Source organism: Chroicocephalus ridibundus, chromosome 10, assembly GCF_963924245.1.
Source record: "Chroicocephalus ridibundus chromosome 10, bChrRid1.1, whole genome shotgun sequence".
Lineage (NCBI taxonomy): Eukaryota > Metazoa > Chordata > Aves > Charadriiformes > Laridae > Chroicocephalus > Chroicocephalus ridibundus.
The window spans coordinates 24,599,885-24,621,301 of record NC_086293.1 but is presented as its reverse complement, the minus strand read 5'-3'; the positions used below and the strand labels follow the sequence as shown (position 1 = coordinate 24,621,301).

General features: G+C 36.5%; 1 protein-coding gene across 1 annotated transcript in view; it reads left to right on the top strand.

Annotated features, from left to right (window-relative positions):
* The window catches only part of CACNA2D3 (calcium voltage-gated channel auxiliary subunit alpha2delta 3), a 551,583-nt gene that overhangs the window by 25,965 nt on the left and 504,201 nt on the right, over positions 1–21,417 (top strand). The window contains exon 4 of the mRNA XM_063348451.1: positions 1,786–1,878. The gene's annotated coding sequence lies outside the window, so the exon portion shown is untranslated. The remainder of the gene's footprint in view (positions 1–1,785; positions 1,879–21,417) is intronic.

The following is a 21,417-nucleotide window of genomic DNA, read 5'->3' as shown; positions in this document are numbered from 1 at the left end:
TTTCCAAATGTACGTACATTTAAAGGATCATTGAAAAAGGATCATTGCTGTGGCTTAACAATGGTTAGAAGAGTATTTGAAATAATATTCTTTTTTTAAAGAGAGATGAGGAATGAATTATGCATGTTCATGATGAAGTTACTCACGAAGTCCCACAAGGATCTGTCAATAGACTTGTGCTGTTCTATATAATTCTATACTTTCATAAATTATTATCAAAAAGGGTAAATAATATGTATTAACAGCAAATTTTGTTTCCTCAATTATTTTAAACAGTGAAAACTTAATTTGGCTGCAGAGATTTTGAGAAGGATCTTTGGGTACTGAATGATGTAGTAATATACTAACAAATTTTCAAAAAGTGCCAGGTAATATGAAATGGAAAACCAAATATAGATCCACACAGTGATCTTTAAATTGGCTATTGTTATTCAGAAAAAAAAAACAATCTCTGAAGTATTCTGGATGGTTCTGCAAAACGGTCAGCTCAAGGTTTACACACTGGGTGATTCCAAGTGGCTTTTGATGAAACATATGTGCTTTTTTTTTTTTTCTTTCTTAGCAAATCCACCTTGGAAAAAAAACTTTATTAAAAGTGTTCTTGTGACCATCTTGTTCCTTTAAAGTAAATGAGTCAAAGAAAATTAAGATACTTAAATATCAAAAATTAATTGAAAATACCCAGTAAAGTGAGAAGCTTGACTGTCTTTGTTTTGTTTTATATTAATCTGCCATTCCTTTCCATCAGTCATTTCTATTGACACTTAATGCTGTGATTCGTACCATTAATTTATTCAAAGAATTACGTAGTATGTAATAATTAACTACTACATCCTGTAGTATTGGTTTCACTAACTGCTACATGAAAGGACAGATATCTCCACACTGATCTGACATCTTTTACTGTTCAGGTGATATAAAGGAGCCAGATGCTGGCTGTAATTAATCAGTAGAGAATTGTTCTGTTGATGGAAAGCTCTCAGCTGGAATGAAGCACACAGAGCTGGCTTCTGCTCCAAACACTTCTGCCTCTCTGACATCAGAAGAGGGACAAAATTTTGATCTGTTAATTCAGCTGACGTGTAATGTTTTATGAAAAGCATGTGTTGCTAGGGCATTAGGTTGGTGTTGGCTTGCCCACAGAGTTGTGGCTCTCTAATTATTTCCTTGTTTTTCATCTGCTGCACTGATCAGATGAAGAATGTAAGAGAGAACTTAATGCAAGAAGAATTTGGACTCTACCATTTCTCTGAGTAATGGTTGCCCAATTAAAAAAATAATTTAAGAAAGTATTGGGGAAATGTGAAACTAAGTATTTTAAGCTATTTCTCCTGCAACGTCTACAAAGATTTGTGAGGATCTCATTAGTCACGAGACATACAATAAAGGAGTACTTACTTTACGCAAAATGTTTCTTTAAAATAGGAAATTAATTGTTTAGATTTCTACAGAGAAGAGCAGCTGGTAAGTTGCCCTCTCTCTGGGTCACCCAAGTAAGTAGCATGCCTGTGTTTAAACTGTTTCCCCATTTCTGCATTACAGTACATTTTAAGGAAAGGAAGATAAAATGAAATCGGAAAATAGAATGAAAACCAAAATCTCTATTCAAAATATAAACCTAAAAAATTTTGTGGAGACTTTTATGATTGTTAAAAAAGAAAAAGTATGAGGTTTAATTCTTCTGTAGTTTTATATCACCACCTCTTCCTTCCAAATCACAGGAAAAAAAAAAATCTCAAAGAAGAAATCGCTATTGGGAAGATTAAAACGTATTGTTTATTTCAGGTATGGATTGTGAAGGCTTTTAAATGAGAACTTCTTAGTCTCACAATTGATAGCCAAGAGGCAACAGTCAAATTGTTGGAAATCGCAGCATAGGTAAGAGATACAGCCCATTTTTCCTTATAGCAGCTCGAGTTACCAGTGTCATTTCAGTCCTGTGCTACGTTGTTTTTTCCACTGGGTGTCTCCACACTACGTAGGAAGTTCAGGCAGTGTTTCTTTTCAAAGCAAATACGTGAGAGGGAATGTGTGAATACTAAAAAGCATATTTTGAATACAGTTCAACAGTAAATTATAGAAAATGGGCGTATCTAAATGAACCCTGTATTCCAGATCTGAAGCCTTGAGTGGCAGCTGACTTTTCTTCCGTTCACCAAAGTATTTAGAAATGCATGCTGATAAAGTTATTTTTTCTGTGTTGATCTAACTTTGAGGAATTCCTGTCCCACCGTAGTGTCAAAATGGAAGTGGGTTTCCAATGGAAAGAGAAATTCCAAAATCCCGCTGTCTTTTATTTTTAAATCCTCTGTACATTAGTTACCGAACTCTGATCCAGACCCTTCTTTTGAATTAGATATTTGCTAGCATTTTATAATTTTGTTTCACCTTTGGCTACAGACAGTCGTTCCTATTTCACGCTGTAATGACAATGACTGATAGCTTTGAAATCAACTAACCACCATGTAATCCCTGGAGCCCATTTCTCCTGGGTGTGGGTTCTCAGCCACACTCTGAACTGCAGTCATAATGGCCATATCCTCATTGCTCTTTAGTATTCTCCAGAGCACCGTGACAGAGAGACTCTTCTGTCCTGATAGTTTTATTTTTTTTTCCTCTCAACACCCACACTGTCAGGGCTTCCAGCATCCTTATGCTGGCTACAGTGTCGCGCAGAAGTACCTACCAGATTATCCATCCACTTTTGCTTTTTGTTTGGGGTCACAAAAAGTTGTCACTGACACTTTCTGCAGATGTGGTGAAACCAAAGGGCCTCTGCATGGTAGACAGGATACATGTTGTAATCCAGGTTCTCTTTGGGGTGATCAATAATTCTGACAATCAGAAGAGGTATCATTTCATCATAGTTGCCAAACTCTGCAGTTCTTACAGACCTTTGGGGTAGGTTTAATTCCAGCATCAGTCGTACCATTTGGATTACTGTTGACATAATGCATTTCAGTTAGTGAAATACTTCACACCTGTGAGTCCCTCCAACTATGTGACTAAAGGGGGAAGCTGTATCCTGGAAGGCCTCTTACTGCAATGTCAATCCTAAGAGCACCTTGAGAACCTCACCTGTGTATGATTTCTGGGCAAAAGAGCCCATGCAAGAAACCAGTATGGCTAAGAAGCTTAGGAGAAACATCCCCAAGGGAAGTAAAGCTTTACATGCCTTGTTTTCATGTTAATACTGGATGGTTTTTTTGGATGGTTTTCATGTTAATACTGGATGGTTCTTTTTAGCATCAGCTATACTTGACTAAGAGCTCTTTAAAGAGCTAAATGGATGAAAATCTGTGGCATGTAATACAGTAAAAGACCATTTTGTGGTAGTCTAAGAATCCATATTCAGTCCTTGATAGATGTAAATATACAATGGAAAAATTTAAGTGTTAAAAATTTCAAAGTATTTCCTAGGCTGCTGCTGCAATGAACTGTAAGTACCAAAGTAGGTCAAAGGTGAGCGTGTAGAATGGGATCTGCTGTTCCGTAATCTTATTACCTCGTAGTAATACTAATTGTAAATTATAGTGATAATGTGCATCCTGACAGGTCAACCAAGTGAGACCAGTGTAAACAAAAAAAAATAATAAGTAAACCGATTGAGATTAAAAAATGTATTAAACCTACTTTTTTTTCCTTTATGTGAAGTGAAACATTTTTGAACTGCCTCTGTAGATCTTTGAGTTTTGTTTTATACATTTAACTAGCTGTTAAGCAGCTCATAGATGTAGAGGCACAGCTGGGTAGCACTGAGGGAAATCTGTTTTAGGACTGGTAAACTAGTAAACCCTTGAATGGATGTTGAACATTTTGAACTTTTAATGCTGAGAAAAGGAGTCTTTCAGTTCATCAGGAACCATTAGCTTCTTCGTTCATAGTTTTTGTCTGGAATTTTATGTTTTTAAAAAATAAAAATCTACAATGAAATGGATGTTATTTCTAAATTCTAACATGAACCCATATAAGAAGAATACCAGATTGCCGATGTAGGCATTTTCCTCATCCCTTATTGTCTGGATTTCATCAGTTTCTTTTGTAATGAAAAGACAATCTACTGCCTATTAACTTCCCTTCAGGGTCTGCCATCTTTTCCCCTCTCTATTGCAAGTACAAACCTACTGTATAGAGATGTTGCTGCAGGTCAATGGAAGTTGCAACAGAGTTAGTGGAACTCTCTCTTTTACAAGTCTACGTGTGTTTTTAATGATATATTTTTGAAAGGATAGTAAAACACAGCTTATAAATCACTTAGCTCAAAGTCACTTCCCTATTGATTTGGTTACCTTCTTGCTGCGTTTGGCGTGCAGGCCAGCAAGCAGTGTTGTGTCCTTTTGCAAATTTTATCGATTAGGAGAGAGAGAACATGGAATAAAATGTGCTTGTTTATATCAAAGCATTTCTCCATGTGTTTCAGCAATGTTCACACCAAAACAATTGCTCTTGTGTTTCATGAATATTCCTGTAAGAAAAAGCAGTTTTCAACTAAGCATTGTTATTAATTTTCATCAGGAGAACATACAATACATTCATTAAAAACCCACAGACAGATGCAACTGGTGGTACTGTTGTGTACCATTGGAAAGCCTTTAATGGTCGGTTCCTGAGACATTCTTTTCTCTACGTGCTATGAATTGGCATGTGTGAGAATAATTATTAGTTTCAGTACAAGCTGTACCAGTGCCCTTTTTAACAGAAATTTCAGGCTGCAGTGTCTAATTGCTAGATAGATGGATTTATAGTGAGTTGTGGTCTACAGGGCATAACATTTAGTGGATACACCATGCCTGCTTCTACACAGTTCTGCAGCTGCATGCTTCCAACTTTATATTCACAGATGATAGACAGTGTCATTTGTGGTCTCTCTGAACGAATCAATAGGGAAACAAAATCTTTCCATTAGTACCATCATTCGCTTATAGTTTCTGTCCCTTGTATGCAACTACACTGGAATTAATTGAAGCAGATTTTTTTGCAAATGCTTTTTGTCCATGTTCTGTTGGGTATCCCACGAGACACATTGAATGCAAAAACTGTCAGTTGTAACCTACCTTCTTATATTAATTATATTTAAGAGTTTTAATATGGCTGTATATATTAAACAATGTATAATTTTGTTATCCCACCAACAGTGTGTTATGGCATTTCATATGCCTGGTGTTTTCTAAAAATATGGAAATACATCCGAAGAACACTTTTCATTCCCGTTTTGCAGATAGGAAAGCTGAAGCATAAAAGCAGAAAGGTTCACTTAGAGTCCACAAAAAGGCTGTCGTATAGCTAGAAATAACCTCAAATGTGGACTCTTACGCTCCTACTTTAGTATTCATAGCTGATCCTTATCATCTCCTATTTGAAATATAAGGGAATCAAGATGTTATTTTCCCCTACTTTTGTTTAAACAGAACATGTTCCTGCTAATAGAGGACCCTGTAACAAATGCAAATGAGCATAAGTTACTGAATCCACAATATGAAGATTGAGTTCTCTCCTTGTTTGGAATAAATTGCTCGGGTTTTTTGTGCCATGAAGTTACAACGAGAAAAATGTATTATTTCTACTCAGTGCTGATTTTGCTCTTGACATTGTGCAAAATCTCAAATTCCCATTCCCTCTGCTGAGAGGCATAGAGGAGAGAGAGACTGTAAGAAAGAAACTTTTTGATTGGATGGTGATTCATCACAGTATGATGTACAAGTGTTTCTCTTGTGTTTCCCGTGTATTATTAAATAGTAAATAGCAATAATTGTCTTTTTTTTTTTATTGGATGGAGTATATTTTCCTGATACTCAGCAAAAACTGTATCAATGAAACTAATTCAGCTACAGAAAACAATATCTGGATTCAGACAAAGAAATGGTCTTTTTTCTTTATGTCCCTGTTACTTTACTCTGAGTACTATTTAGAATACTAGAAAGGATAAAGAAAAATTTCATTTTAGCGTGTCCATGCCTAAGTGGTATATTTTGGAAAATGATCAAAAGAATGAAATGAATATCCTGTAAGAATCCATGATATTTGCATTGGAAAGCAGCCTCTCAGGAGCTGCTATCTGTGACTGAAGCACATTGTTCATAAAGGAATACATACTGCTTTAGTCTACAAGGTATCTTAGCTCATTGACATTTATTTCTATGACTGCATCATGGCAATTGTAAATAATTCTGTCAGTATACCCCTTGCCTGGGTTTTTAAGATTTGAGACATTTATCCCTAGGAGTCCACTTGTATAAAGAAATACTGTCCGTTTCCATTCAAGAAAGGACACTTTCAAAAGTAAATGTGAACGCATGCAGACTTGTCTGCCTTTCGGTGTTTGCTCTATTCTCAGAGCAAATAGATGATCTGGGTTTGAATTCCACAGTCCTGATGCTATTAAGCTTCTCAAATTAGTCCACTTTTGATATTCTCTGCTTTTGACTTTGCCTCTTCTTACCATAAGTACATGACCGAAAATGAACGTATATTATGCATAGAAAAATGTCACCAACATGTAGTGTGTTAAAGACATTAATTTTCGTTTTGCTAAATACACCCAATCATTTTTAATATAAGCCAGGCTATAATTTGATGCAAAGAAAGTAAAATAAGAGGCAAGGAAAGATCCTTCCATTGTGAAATTGGTACAGGACTGATGAGTATGCCTGGTAAAGTGTAGTCCTGGCATTTCAAAGGACTGGTGGTCCAGAGGAATGTGTTGGTGTGAAGATGTGTAAAACAACATGAAACACTGCTGTGCTACACGTGTTAAAAATATGCTTCAAAGAAAATCTCTGCAATTTGCTTTAATTAAATTCATAATAGACATTCACACAGCTTCCTGATTCTAACTAATTAGCTGACAAAGAGCCCGAGCACATTCTTACTAAAGCCAAGAAGAGCCGTGCCATATATACGCACATGAATAGGAAATACATGATACAGCCGTCTATACTCTGGTGCAAATAGCTTTGCTTCAGCTCAAAAAATGACCTTATGAAAAAGGCTTTGCATTTAAATATATATGTATATATACACACAGATGCAGGGGCATAAATGGATATATACATATATATTAATTAAAAAGAATTCTGCATATAATAATTTGTGCTTGTATTTGGCTATTAATTAATGTGCAATGCTTATGTTACTATTTAAACAGCTGCTTCCTTGAGTCTTTTTAGTGTACTTCCATATTTTTATAATGCTCTCATAAGGTTCTTGAGGTTACAGGTGACTATGATGTGTTAGATTTTGAATCTTCAACTGTGAAGTCAGCTGCCGGTTTTTATTTGTTGTTTCTGTTTACTCTTTCCTTAATACTTCAGTTTTCTCAGCTTGTAGTTCAAACTCCTGAGAAAGGTCAGTTTGCAACTCCAGCAAGTTCTTCAACAGCTGCTGCTGGTTAGTCAGCATTTTATAGATGATTGTCATTGTATAGTGTGGCAGTAAAAGTGCTGTACTGAATAACGTCATATATGTATATATAATAAATGTAGAACTTTTGCAAGCAACATAAACCTTAAAATGCTTCCTAGAATAAAGAGCTTTCTAAATATCTTTTCATCTGTTATACCTACAAAAGATATATGTAATATTTTCTGAGGCTTCTTTCAGAAATTTCTGTAGTCAACAGCCATAACCATAATGTTTTCCAGTCCTGCTTTCTTGGGTGTGGGAGCTGCTCTGTGCTGAGGTGAGAATGCTTTCATTTGCAGCTTTTGTCACGGGGAAGGGTTTTATTTTATGAGACGGTTATGTGTGTGGTGCTTTTGCAATGAGCTGTGAAAGTAACTCTAAAATTTCTCTAATAGAGCATTTCCCAACCTTAGGATCGGAACTGACAACACCTTGGCCCCAGTCCTCAGCTGCACTGCAGGCGCTTTGCACCATGCCAGCAGTGCAAGGTGACTCTAAAGCCAGTTTAATTGGCCATGGAGGGATGTGCTCAACATAAGGATTCTCCCTGGAGGCTGTACAGTGTGCGGTTGGGCCTTCCTTACAGAACTGCCAAGCTGGCTAGTGCAGAAGCCTTTGGGAACGCTGGCAGCCAGTGTAAATCCGATTAGACTTTGGACAGCTATGATTTATGTGAAAAGACCAGACCAATGAATGCGCAGCCAGCCCACTCCTCAGCCAGTCTTGGTGGAGAAGTATTTACAGTGTACTCGTGTGGTACACAGATTTGTTTGCATTTTAATTGTGTATGCATTCTACACTACGTTAAATGCATGATAGTTTCAGTTAAAATTCTAGGAAAAATAATTTAATCAATGCATTTCTGGTTTCTTGCTGCATAATCATTGTTGTGAGAGAAACGTCCCAGTCTACGAATTTAACTTCAAGGCTGTTCGTGCCCAGGGTTACATACAACCCAGTGTAGAGAGCTCCTCATTCCACTGTAAAGGGTTAATAGGAGATGAATAACAAGGGATGTGCAGTTAAGGTATTTGCATGAAATCATTAGGGGAGTTGTGGGAAGCATTTTAATTTTATAATTTTTCATAAATTATTCATTTTCAAAGTAGCATCACAAATTTGAACACAGCTAAAAGGTACCAGGCTTTACAGTATATAGCGGCTTTTGCAATCACAATGGAAAATGCGCCCTTTCAGATTGTTATGTTTTCTTCAGCTATTTCTTCACTGAGAGAGAGAGTAAAGGGGAAAGATATTAAAGATATTTCTCTTTTCTTTCTCCTCCTCCTACCTAGAAAATTATGGCACTGAGTCAGGTGGGTAATTCAGAATAAAAAGAATAGCTTTTGTTTACATTCTTTTATCTAGTTTTCAGAGCTCTTTTTATATTTCAAAATTATTTTCTCTGATAGTTCTGAGTGTAAATTTTACAGACTGCTCACATTGCATTTACTGATGATTCAATACCATTTGTTCTTCTCTGAGAAGGGAGTAGTGATTTTTTTTCTACATATATGCGGGAACGACTGTATGTATGCTTTATAGGTCCTAGAATTTGAAGAGATGAAGTGTCAGACCTGAATGGATTGTTAGCTTCCCCATTACTGTATCAAAATGGTGACAATGGGATTATTGGAGCAGCAATAGGTTACGGAGCTTGCCACTAATTCAGCTGCTTTTACTTTGGCCTGAGTTGGACACTGGCTCACCCGACTGTCACATAGTGACTGAGTTGGTGATACTGATCCACACTGTGGCAAACAGATCAAATCCTTTGGATTGCCAGACACTCTTCACATTACATGTTTGTTTTAGCAGAAAGACCAAGGACTAAATAGGCATGGACAGAGTTACCCTACGGTAGGTACATCCAGACAACGACTGAGGTATATTGCGGGTCAGTGTTAAAGCCTTTATGGCTATTTCCTTATGGTGGACCTGTCCTCTCAAACATAACTTTAAATTTCCATTGCTACTCAAAAAGTACTTATAGGAGTATTTAAATTTTGTTTATATTTTAAAAAAACATTTATTGTTTAGAAAAAGATTTTTTTTTTAATATTGCATACTTATAAAAATAAAGCCATAACCTATCTGGATTGTTTGCTAATCATCGAGTGGTCAGCATTTTAAATTCCTTCTCAAATAAAGTCGTGAAATACTCTTCCAACCCGAGATGCAAAGGCAGACATGAGGTGCAGATGCAGGTCATGTTTAAAGAAGCAAGTTCCTGAAGTGGGGACTGAGAATAGCCTATTCATTTGCATAACATCATACCTAAAGTTTCGGAGCAAAGTGATATAGGTCTTTGCTCTGTCATTTTATGAAGAGCCCTATCAAAAACTTTGTTTCAGCTATGTGTTTGTGACTATATTTTTACAATCTTTTTTACTATTTTACAATTTGAATGACACAACATGGAAGATTATTTCTGTAATTGTGTTCATGGCACTACATTCCTTTGGTATTTCTGCTGTTGCTGTAGCTTTTTAAAGCAGTCTTGTTCTGTATGTTTTGCCATTTGTGTATGAAAGCGTAACATATTACTGGAAATATTGTGTTAAATCACATATTTTGTTGACTTGTGTATATTGATTATAGAGCATATATTGCCATTTTATTTTGTTTCAACTTCTGCCAAAAATAGTTATGTAGAGGTTTCTATCATGCATCTACCACGTGCCTTCTTTGATAGCAATTCAGATATCTCCTGTACATGAAATAAATGACTGTAGCAATGGTGCTTAGCATTATGAGAGGATAAAAAACAGTCTCCAGTTAAAGTATACCATTCAAACAGCTTGGCTAACATTTTTCCTCTCATCTCAAATGCTAATTGTGACTTTAAATTGGAGCAAATAGTCCAGCAAAACAATGTAGTGTCACCTAAAATATATGACCCTGCAACATTTCCCAGTGGGGGATGCAGCTATGCATGGCATGTGAAATTAAAGGTATGTCACGTAGTGGCGTATCAGCTGTGTCATTTCACCCACGCTGTAGCATTGCAGACTTTAGGTGACATGCCACAGTTGAAAAGCCAGCATATGACAAGCTCTTCATTTAACTGAGTATGCCAGATGCTAGGAAATTCTGCAGTCTCCACTCATGTTTTGTATAATCAGTTTCCGCGCCATTGTGCTCTCTCAAATGCGGTGTTTTGAAACACCATTTAGGCAGAACAATGATTATCTCTACTTTAGGTATGCATCTGGAATAAAATATGAAAATAATCCTCTTCCCCACTATCCTACCCCTACATCTGTAAATCATTTAAATACAGCCATTCGTTTCAGGACCCTACGTTTGCCAAGGAATATCAGAAATCCACGTGATGTCCCAAGTGCCAGATTTTGTATTTGGATCTCTGATTCAAATGAATAATGTGTAAAAGTTCATGAGGTGTGAAACTGCATATAGATAGCTCCTCACTGGTTTATGCACATGAGGACATCAAGGTTTCTTCCAAGGTCAGTTCAATTTATGCTCACCAAATACTACCAGAAATGTCACTTGTCTTCAGAGACAGCAAATGTCTAAGCATTTTGTTAATACTAATTTACTGTCCCACCATGCTCACTTTTGAAACCCCCATATTAAAATACAAAGGATGTGAAGACTCATACTTTCTTAATGACGTCATGATATATTGTTAGTGTAATTTAAAAATAAGAACTGCTAGCTATTTTGACAGTCAGTCTTCCGTATACTGAAGAGCAAGGAACTAGATTTAATGTTAAATTTGGTTCTAAGGCTGGTTTAAAAAATAATCACAATGGCTGAGGACATACCTATGCATTTTTTCTTTACAATTGTTTCAAGTGTACTTATCCATTCTTTATTTGGGCTCATCCATTCCATTACTGTAAATCATGTTTATAACAAAATATATTTTATTTTCCTGTTCAAAACAATTAGATTAGCACATAAATTGGCAAGTGAAATTTTTCACTAAAAAGATACGTTGCAATTAATAGCCCTGTCAGTCTTTGTAGCTGTGAGTAGTTGATAACTGCAGGCTATTGCATATGCCGCAAGAGAGAGAAGAAAGTTGTTTTTAAAGCATGCAGCTGTATACTAAAGAACTTACGGAATGGATTTGATTAAATCGGTTTGGATAAAAGTGTTGGCTCACAGAAAGTGAAAATTGACCAATGGATGCAAAGAAAAGGAAGTGGTCCCAAATAGCACCAGATAAAGGAAAATAACTGTTGCAGGAGTCCAAGGATAAGAACTCATACCCTTTATGTAATTTTTATTTATTATTTCTTATACTCAAATTTATAATTCAGTTGTTCAAATATCTGCCAGAAACAGAACCTTATTGACATTTGAAAAAATTTGAGCTTTTCAATGCAAAATGGTGCCGATGTTCACGTGCTTTGTTTCGTAATAGCTTCCACATTTAAGTTCTAGATCCCTTGCTGGTAACTCATCAAAACATGTAAGGTGTCCCTCAGGGGTCAATACTTGGTCCAATTTTGTTCAATATATTCATTAATGACCTAGATGAGGGGACAGAGTGTATCCTCAGCAAGTTTGCTGATGATACCAAGCTGGGAGGGGTGGCCGACACTCCAGAGGGCCGTGCTGCCATCCAGCGTGACCTGGACAGGCTGGAGAGCTGGGCAGAGAAGAACCAAATGAGGTTCAACAAAAGCAAGTGTAGGGTCCTGCACCTGGGAAGGAAGAATGCCAAACACCAGTATAGGTTAGGGGCGGACATGCTGGGAAGCAGCTCTGAGGAGAAGGACCTGGGGGTCCTGGTAGACAGCAAATTATCCATGAGCCAGCAGTGTGCCCTTGTTGCCAAGAAGGCCAATGGCATCCTGGGCTGCATAGGGAAGACTGTGGCCAGTAGGTCGAGGGAGGTCATTCTCCCCCTCTACTCTGCACTGGTGAGGCCACAACTGGAGTACTGTGTCCAGTATTGGGCTCCCCAGTTCAAGAGGGACAGGGAACTACTGGAGCGGGTCCAGCGTAGGGCAACCAAGATGATTATGGGACTGGAGCACCTCCCTTATGAGGAAAGGCCGAAAGAGCTGGGACTCTTTAGCCTGGAGAAGAGAAGGTTGAGGGGGGACCTGATTAATGTTTACAAGTATCTAAAGGGTGGGTTTAAGGAGGACGGAGCCAGGCTCTTTTCAACGGTTCCCAGCGACAGGACAAGGGGCAATGGGCACAAGCTAGAACATAGGAAGTTCCGTTCAAATACACGGAAAAACTTCCTTACGGTGAGGGTGACAGAGCACTGGAACAGGCTGCCCAGGGAGGGTGCGGAGTCCCCTTCTCTGGAGATTTTCAAGACCCGCCTGGATGCAGCCCTGAGGGATGTGCTCTGGGCAGTCCTGCTCTAGCAGGGGAGTTGGACTAGATGATCTCTAGAGGTCCCTTCCAACTCTGAAGATTCCGTGATTCCATGATTAGCATGAATAATACAGATTTATGTCTGCCTTGATCCAGGAGTGTTCTTTTCTGGAAAAGGATGAGACATGCTATGTCTTGCTTTCCAGCAAAGCTTTGTAGGAAAGCTTTTCTCTGTAACCGATCAGGTGTGTGTGTCACTGAGTCTGAATACTACCAGGATTCTGAAACAGTACTCTTCGTCTTTAGTCATCATTCTTCTTTGTGACTGCTAACACGTTGCAAGAGTAGATGTTGGTTTTTTGCTGGTTTTCCTTTTTTTTTTTCTTTCATAATCTCAGAAGCTGTTGATGAGAACAAATGCTTCTGAAATTGGGTTTATGAATTTTTGACTATATCATATTTTGGAGAATAAGACTTGAGGACTAAATCAGTAACTAAATAAGAAATGACCACATGAGGCATTCTTTATGTCGCATGTTGTCTAGAAGATAAGCTGCTGCATACTGTACTATTTCAGCACTGGAATTTCCACAAGTGTTTACTTTCAAACCTACACTAAAATGGATAGCCACAGTTAGATACAATTCTGCAAGAATGTTTACTTTTAAGTCCAAACACTATCCATAATGTGATAATGAGTACTGTTGCAGTGTTTCAAATTTAGTATAAGACAAAAAATGAAAACGAGGGTGGGTAGACAAATATTCTTCATTTCTTGTGCTATTTGGATAGCCAGAGAATGCTAAGTTGTACAAGTTCCTAATAGTCAGAAGGCAGAACTGCTTTGAGAGAACTTCCCTCCGGATGTGGCATTTTGGCATTATATTCACTGCAGCGGCCCATCAATTATATGCAATAGTTTTGAGTAAGGTACATATGTCAGGGGCATTTAAAGAAAAACAGGAAGTTCTTTACATATCGATGATTCTAATTTTTCAGCTTTACCTAGATATTTGTAAATATATGATATCTTCTTTCACTTCAATTTTTTGCTTTAGAACATTTGGTCTTCAGTTGCTGTCTTCAGGTATGCTTGTACTCATGCTTAGCTTTCCTTAGGCACTCACTATAAGGCTAAATTTCTAAATGCCAGGGGGCTCTGTTAAGCTTTTCATATTGTAGATGATATATTACTGTGGTACCTAAACCCAAAGGAAAGCAGAGGTAGTGAGGCACAGCAAAACAAATACAGGTTTGCAGAACCGTGTGCGGCAAGAACAAAAAACCCCAAACCTCTCTAGATATGTAGAGCCTGAGCCAGATGATGATAGAAGATCATGTCACTAGGCTGTGTGTTACGTATTCTTAAAAGAATTTTGTAGTCAGGCATCCCTGTTTTGTTTACTTACTAGTAAAAGGTGTGTTATGAAACTTGCATGATTTTGGGACTGTTAGTGCTTGAAAATGTATATAACACATAAGAAAATTAGGGATAGTAACATGGCTGTTATTTATAATAGAAAGTTGAATGACTTTATATTCACTTCAGTGCTTACTACTCTTCCATAGTAACTTGCTTTTCTCCTTACTCTATATGGTATGGATCGTTGAAGTAGAAGTACTGAAGAACTTTCTTTTTCACTGCAACAACTGAAGATCCAGCATTTTTGCCCAACTGCATTCTTTATTCCAGCATAATTAAAGGATCAGATCTTGAAAAATGCTTTCCATTCGTGATTGCGCTGCCTTCAGCCCCTTCTCATGGAAAGAGCTACCTTTGTTACCTGCAGCCATTCTTTGGCATCTTCTCCCAGCATCTTTTAGAATAAGATATGAATCTATTAATGATTCTTGAGAAAAATACCTACATATTATCACGAAATATAATGTTTATTGAATTTAAACCCAGCTGATTAAAAATTTGGTCTAGATTATTTTGGTCATGAAGCTGTGATACATTTTGCGTAATTTTAATACCTAGATATACAGAACTCATCTCTATCACTTAGCTTTATTAGCTATTTAATCAGATGTTAATTCCTTTTTTTTTGGTGATGACATATAACACGTGTATACATATATTTCTCAGTATTTGAAAAAGTAAAGTACTGGATTATATCTTATAATTATATTCCCAAGACACTGATTAATTTAAAATAAATTATAGTAAATGCTTTGAAATGCTTTCGTGTATGGAGAATTCCATAGAAATTTTAAATATTAAGCAGGCAAGACAGCTAATTCCTTCAATGTAAACGTAGTAATTGGAAAAGATTTGTAGTCTTGTAGCTATTGACACATTTACAGTTATTTTAATATAAACTACTGTAGTTGAATTAAAAATGGGGGGGGGGGTGTCAGCATTGGTTTGCACGCCATTACTATTTTTCCAACGGCTTTTTTCCTAAAACCTCTTCACTATGATATTGATCAGAGGTCAGATTAGAGTATGATCCATGTTCAGCTGTTGGTGGCCTTGGTGATTCTAGTGAGGGTGCCATACCACTGACCATCAAGAGAAGATCTTTTATTTCTTGGATTTTTTTTTTTTCATGAAAGTGTGTTTGTATTTGCTAAGCACAAAGATACTATATTTCTAGTGAGGAGATTAAAAATGTAAATATGTTGTTCCCTGAAATTTTCACATCCTTTTGTGTGTTTACTGGAGGGGAGAAAAGCTGGCTAGAGTTTTAAGAAATATTTGCGTTTGTAAGTTGGAAAGTTGCTAACTGCAAAAGGAACGACTCTGCTTCCAGCTTGTAAGAGGCATTTTTAATGCCAACTTTAATTAAGGTTTGCAAATTATGCTACAAGACTAAGGACCATGAGGTTCCAATAAGAAGGAAAATTTTTGTAATACTAGAATTATTCCTTAAACTCTTTGTTCAATATTTGAATAATTAGTAAAACATATGTTGTCCCTTTGAAAATCGCAAGAAGAAATGTCTTCAAATTCCTGCAGCAGTGAAACACTTTTCTTCGGCTGACAAAATACACGTATGTTGACTTTGTTTAAGAAATAATAGCTGAAGTTACGTAATGAAGTTGCTGCTGCTGCTGGTTTAATCATTATGTGCTAACCACAGCGCTCTGAAAACTGTACTGGGATTTTTGCAAAAAAGAATAAGTGATTTCTTCCCTTGCTTGGCCATCTGAATAGAATTTCAGTTGCAGATTTCCTGTTATAGTTGTATAGTATGTACAATTTTTCTGGTTTGCCTTTTTAACTCAGTCAAATTATACAAGAGTGAGCTTTGCATGTCTAATGAAGAACAGCTCAAAAGATTAGGAACAAAGCACTTTTGCAGAACTAACATGCGCTTCAGATATGTGAGTGCAGAAACTGTTGCTTAGCCACAAATGGTTTCTGTCAGATTCAGCTTTTATCCTGGATGTTCCTGAAGGAATCTGGATTAACATAATGAGAATGTTCATGAACCATCTCATTATAATTTTAGAAATTTCAATGCTGAATAATATACTAGGCTTTATTATCAAGCTTCATGACTGAGCCTTTTTGTTTAATAAAAATATATTTGCCACATATAGTTTTGTTCACTTTCTTGTATGTCAGCTATTTTTTTAGTCTAGTATTGGAAAAAAAGAGAAAAAATATTGTTTAAATTACAAGCAACATTATATCATTCAACGTATCGGGCAACTACAGATTCCCTATATTTTCTAGTGCCCTTTGTACTGGACATGTCTAAGGGGATGTTCATCATATATTGCTGTGAATTCTGAGTATTTACAATTAATTCCAAATTAACCCAGACTTGAAAATACAATCCTTCATCTGGATTTTGTGGTAGGATGAGGCATTGCATGTCGCTTCTAAAACAAATCTGACACTCGAGAAATTAGTCACAGAAGAGTAAGTATGTATAATACGCTTTATATGTTGCATTAGTCTTGTGTGAAACTATCTGGATGGAAATTTTTTTTTAAACATAAAATATTTGCAGTAATACCAAAGAATTTGCAAAGATTTTTCTTAAACTTCTTTCCCCCATCGCGAACATAGAGCAAATGTGATACAGTGGAAGAACTGATGATGAAGGAGGCTTTCTGTTTCACTCAAGTTATTGACAGCTTTTGTTACAGCTTTATGTCGCTACATGAGTGTGTAGCATTTTTTCTTTCTTCTTGCTCCTGTTCCAGCTTTTAAGCTATTTTCCTTCATGTAGTGGATGATTCCACTACTCTTCTGTTAAAGATGGAGAGTTCTTTACAAGAGAAGCAGGGTTGCCATCAGAGTTGACACTGCAATTTCTGTCCTTAATATAAAAAATGTTTGGTATAAAAGAGTTTATTTTGGAAAAAAGCTCTCTTGGAAGTTCAGCTGCTCTCCAATCCAAATATATTCTTACCTCCTTTTCTTATTTATAGGTGAAGCATAACCAGCCTTTCTCTAGACCTAACATGAGGTGAACAAAAGAAGCATTACTTTTTATTGGTGATAGTGTAGATTTAAAAAATGTCTGCCTGAAATCTCTAAGAGTTTATAGAGTATGGAGAATTTTCAGCTCTTACCTTGACTTCTGTATCTCAGACCCAGTAATATATTTAATCAAGATTTGTACCAGCTTTGCACAGATGACTGAAGCGAAAATAAATTTTTCCCATTGTGAAATTGATAGCAAGTGTGTCCTCCTTCCGGTCCCTGCAAATTACTCCCCGTGCCTAAACCCTTATTTCAAGAACTCCTCCTTGCTGTAAGAAATTTATCAGGTTTGTTACCTAATACTTCTTATTTAGTGAAATGGATACAATGCATGGAAGTCAGGAGGAGATGAGGTGAGGTCACCTATCACAGACACAGCAGGAAGAGACAGGAGCCTCTGAGAAAGCAGAGTACACTGTAAGGCTGTCTGTTGGTGTTTGCTGCTTAGAAACATCTCAGGACAACCCCCCAGAGTGCTGTAAGCTTTTTTTTTTTTTTTTTTTTTTTCCCAAATCTGTCCTCTCATTTGCGTTTGCCAAAGCTTTCTGACAGCAAACAACAGGAGCCATGGCTAGACCTGTGGGAAGTTAATTTTGGACTACTCTCAGAAATTTTGTGTTCTATGATGTTGTCAGTCTCTGATAGGGGTTATGATTACCTTCTCTGCAAATACTCATAGGCTGTGGTACTTTAATTGCAAATACTCATAGACTGTCGTACTTTAATTGCAAATACTCATAGACTGTGGTACTTTAATTGCAAATACTCATAGACTGTGGTACTTTAATTTTGGAGAACTGGTTAGTAGAGAGAATGACAGTTATATTAACTCCTTATATATAGTTTTTGCGTGCTGGCAACAATATGCCATATAAATGTTGCCAGACACATAACATTACTAGCACAGCAGGGCTAGTTTTTAATTTGATTGGTCCTAACTGTACTATAAATCATATATTAAACATATATTAATATATAAGATACAGTCCATCTTATACTAAACCTACTGTGTTCATAATAGTGTACTTGTGGAAAACAGAATTGTTGGCTTTCTGTGCAACTTCATTTTTGGATTTGTTTGGTTAATAGCATCTGCTGAGGAAGCTGTGCCATGTTAGTATTCTTATCCTTCTGTATTCTGAAAGACTTATATTTCAGCTACAGTGATGTGAATGCGATTTGATATTCGGTGAAGTAGAGATGCATGTTTCTGTGAAGACAGAATACATTCTTTATCGCTTGGTTTTATTTTGCTTTTGTTGTACACATTTTTTATCGCTTACCATGATCTTTATTTTCAAAATTACTAAACCTATATATTTCAAATCATATGGAAAAATGAATACAATATCCATACAGTCAATGCTAGAAGGAAAGCCAAAGCCCCATTATCTGCATCAATATCCTTTGGATAGTGAAAGTTTATGTAGACTGAAACTTCAACTTTCTCTGGTCATTTTATTAGTTGTCAAGAACATTGAGTAGAGTCTTGTGAATATTGAAGGAAATTTTCAATTCAGAAGTCTGAAATCAGATTCAAAGTCCATAGATTGGTGCCTAAATGTAACCGGCCTTATTTTCATGAAGTTGAGCATCAGTAAGCCGTACTATAGCAATGGAAACTATTCTATTGTATAGATGGAATTCCATGGTATAGATGCCAGAGACTGGTTCTAGGTGTCAGAGTTTGGAAAACTTGGACTTTTGGCTTTAAGTTCTGTAATATATACAATAACTTTTTTTTTCTTTTTGGCACATCTAGGTTTTTCTGTTGAGCTTTGTTAAATGTTGTGAATGAAAAGTTCTTAATGAACTTTTCTTAATGAAAATTCTTACGCAGTTTTGAATTTTGTAACTCAAGTTGATGTACTCAGATGACTAGGTGTTTAAATCCAGATGCTCTGTAAGTGCCCCTTTACTGAATATTTATGAACTTCTCAGATGTAAACTGAACTAAATGGAATAAATGTCAGTTTGAGTTAACACAGAAGTAGACCTGGACAGGAGTTATCCCATAAAACACGGTTCTGTTGGAAAATGCTACATCGTTAATTCTCAGTGTTTAAGGAAAACTTTTGCCCTAGTCTGCGTTCCCCTGATGGGTCAGATATGTCACAGAGGTGGGGACTGAGCAGATCCAAGACTTATCCTCATCTGTATGTTCCCGCTGTTTCCCTTGCATTAGCACCGATGATGATGTGGCCACAGGGGTAGCGTTTGCAAAAATGGCAAGTTGATCTGACATGTCACAGGGTGATAGAATATCTAATGTCTGCTCCAGGTAAGGAGATAGAATCATGTGGTGGTGAATAATAGCAAGGACTGGACTTGCCCTTCTGGCTGTAATGTGCTTAATGTAGTAGTGAAATGGTAATTTAGACTCTCTAGTTTACTGCTTCAATAATATTGTTGTTATTGTGCAAACAGTTAAAATGTTAATCATTGTTGTGGTTCCATATTTTAGTAACAGAACATTAAACACAGTAATGCTACACTAGTTTGTATCCATCTATTTGCATCTAGACTCTTTTCTAGATATTTTTCCCAAGAATTTGGAATCAAAGAAAAGATGATACAGACAAAATCTTTTCTGAATTTTAAGTGAGTTTAATGGCTCTTGAAAGAAAGCTTTGAGAGGTTAGTGAGGGTTCTGTGAATATTCATGGAGTGATGGCCAATAAAAAGATGACAACTGATGTGGTAATGATATCTTTTATGGAAAAATACTCTGTTTATCTGATCATTACAGAATTCATAGTGAGCGACTCAAGGAGATCTTAGAAACTGAGGATTCATTACTTAGGACCCGGCTGTGACTGCCTTACTCCTGTTGTTGGCTGTTTAGTCCTATTGTCTTCAGTGCTTACATTTTTCAATGAGTAACTGCACAGTAATGGGAAAAGACGTTTTAGTCCTTAATAGTTGTTTCTTCAGCAATTTGTGTGAGCTGGGAAGATATAAATTTGATGTATCTTTTGGGTGTATACAGGCAGCTCTGAGTAAGTTTGGGAGGCTATGGGAAAATAAAAATAATGGAAAAAAGAGATTTAAAAATATTGTAAGCACAACACATGGAGATTCCCCTCTCCAGTTCGCCCCCCAAATATGTTTTCCTGTACAAGTTTTTAAATACTTGAATGCATGTTCTGCTAATCATCTCTTCAGTATTGGGCTGTGTTTTATTCCTTGCAGTTCTGAAACAGCCACGTATACTGAAACTTTACCAAACAGCATAGGGAAGTTGTTAGAAAATGGAGGTTCTTTTCGTAAGTAACATATGTAGATGAATATATAATTAATTATAATTGTATGAGAGGCAATTTCCTTTTGGTGGATACATCTTCTGTAAATGTACAATATATTATTCATGAGGTTTTTTACCTTTTCAGTAGTTAACCTATTATAGTAATTATCACTTACCTTTTGTGGCAAGCTTTTTTGATCTGAAATAATTGGTCTTAAAAGAACGCACTCCCCTAAAATATTCAGATCATCTAAGATGAATTCTTTTGTGGTGATGCAACCTGATATACCTTGGTGAAAATTTGTAGATGCGGCGTTTTATACATTAGGGAAGAACAGGCTGACTGCATGAGAAAAGGAGTGGTGAGTCAGGAGAGGGAGAGATGAGTGACCTTTTCCGTTTTCGTTCTTTATGTTCATCTTATACTTTTGATACATAGTCATCATTTTCAGAGGAGATAAAATCCTCAGCTAATTAGTTCAGTATAATGTGTAAATGCTTTCTGAAGTGAATAAACAGTATTGATTATTTTATAAAATAATTGAGATGTAAGATCTCTAATGCTAACTGTATGCACATTATCAACAAATAATATTAATGAGTCACATAAACATTACCCTTAGGGTCTGCCAATCAGTCATCCCAGAGTTTTCAGCCAAAAAGTTGTCAGATGTCCTTTGACATGAGAGTTTGTCTATTAGCTGAATGTTAAGAACAAAACCTAAGTGAATGCAAAGTGTGCTCTGCATTTTCTTCTCAAATTTCTTTGTAATGGTATAATTTTGTGCCCTCATCCAAAACTTAGGGTAATTATGGCATCCCAGAATGGATTTAGAGATGAAAAAGCAAATCCAGTCAAACTAATTATAACAAGGGATTAAAGATTCTATACCACTTTCTTTTCTGTTAGTGGCTTCAGAAACTGGTATGTGTGAATCAGAGCCCTAGCTTGAGAAGTCAACTTTGCAGTATTCCCACCATCATTTGCAAACACCTGGAGTATTATGACAACAGAAATTGT